General features: G+C 54.7%; 1 protein-coding gene across 1 annotated transcript in view; it reads right to left on the bottom strand.

Moving 5' to 3' along the window:
* The window catches only part of LOC102671662 (runt-related transcription factor 3-like), a 13,689-nt gene that overhangs the window by 4,925 nt on the left and 7,311 nt on the right, over positions 1 to 1,453 (bottom strand). The gene's annotated exons all lie outside the window — the stretch shown is intronic.

Here is a 1,453-nt window from a genome sequence, read left to right as displayed (position 1 = left end):
AATATCGAATCGGATCGAGGAGAAATTCGATTCGACTCGATTATTCCCGCGGACGGGATGCTCGAAAAAAGGAAAAAAAAAAGGAAAAAAGCGTTCTCTCCCCTTTCCCCGTAATTGGCCAATTACCCTCCAATCGAATTACCACCAACTATCTATCGATTCCGGACGATCGATTCCCTAAAATTTCCTTCAGATCGCGCGGCTGAATCTCCTATCCAAAAATTCCCCCGAAACTCGACCACCTCGAAACTCTCGGGAGAGTTCTAGCAGCTTTTCCTCATCCTGCCCCCCTCGTCTGTCCACTCCGCCTTGCCCCAAAGTCCCTCGATTCGCATTCATCGGCGGCCGATTTTATTTCCCCGGGCGAGCCACCGCCTCTTCCCTCTTCTCTCTCCCCCGATCATCTTGCGCGAGCAGCAGTTTCGAACGAGGGCCGAAACCGAAACGGGGGAGGAGGAGGAGGAGGAGGAGGAGGAAGAAGAGACGCGTCGAGGCAGCGATTCATTTTATTTCCCGGGTACGGTGTCGCCAACCCAATTAAAGACGTCCCAACAGGCGGTGCGTCCTATCCGACCAGGCTGCTGCTGCTGCTGCTGCCCACGCTGGTCAGGTTAGGTTAGGTTAGGCCAGCAGCGATCTGCCCCTCACGCGGACAGACCGGCTTTCCTACGTGAACCGTCGCAATCTACGAACCGACACACCACCGCCACCGGAGACCGAGCCCAGAAGGGAGCGCAGAGACGCGCACAGAGAAAGAGAGAGAGGCAGAGACAGAGACTTCCTCTCCCCCAATCCGTCGTCCTGATAATCCAATCGAAGCCCTAATTCTAACCCGAAATTCCCGCCGGTTTGCTGAATATGGTACGGCGCTCGATCCCGGGGACACAATGAGGGCGCCTCGCCGGAACAGAGAAGCTAACGAGATCTATCGTTAAACGAGCGTATATTTCCATTGCCAACGAACAAATTTCTCCAAACTCTTTAACTCCCTTCCGTCAAAATTTCTCGCGTAGTCATTCCGAATCTTTTCGAAATCGAAATTCTCGTTTCACCGTCGATCGTTCTCCCTTCGAAAGAGATTCAAGGGATCGATCGAAGGATCGTTCCAACGGACGACTTCGTGTCCCTGAATGGGGAGGGGGCAAGTGGACACCGTCTCCAGACGCGTCGCTATCGATTTCATTGGACACCCTTTCGCGCGTGCAGACCGATGACTGCCAGGGAATTTCTCGAGAGTTAGCAGCTGGCCGCGACAGCTCCTCATTTCGTTCCCGTTTCCTCGACCCCTCTCCCTCCCTAGACCAAAGGGGGAGGGGGCATCGCTATTTTCTAACAAAAGCGTGGATCGTGGTGTGTATGTGCGACTCGGGGATTTCGGGGGCTTCCAACTTCCGCCGGAGGCATCCTTCGCGCCACCGACCCCTCCTCCTCCCTCTCACGCTCTCGATCAATT

The sequence above is a fragment of the Apis dorsata genome, unplaced genomic scaffold, assembly GCF_000469605.1.
Source record: "Apis dorsata unplaced genomic scaffold, Apis dorsata 1.3 scaffold_209, whole genome shotgun sequence".
NCBI lineage: Eukaryota > Metazoa > Arthropoda > Insecta > Hymenoptera > Apidae > Apis > Apis dorsata.
The sequence above is the reverse complement of the archived record's forward strand: the minus strand, read 5'-3'. Positions and strand labels throughout refer to the sequence as shown.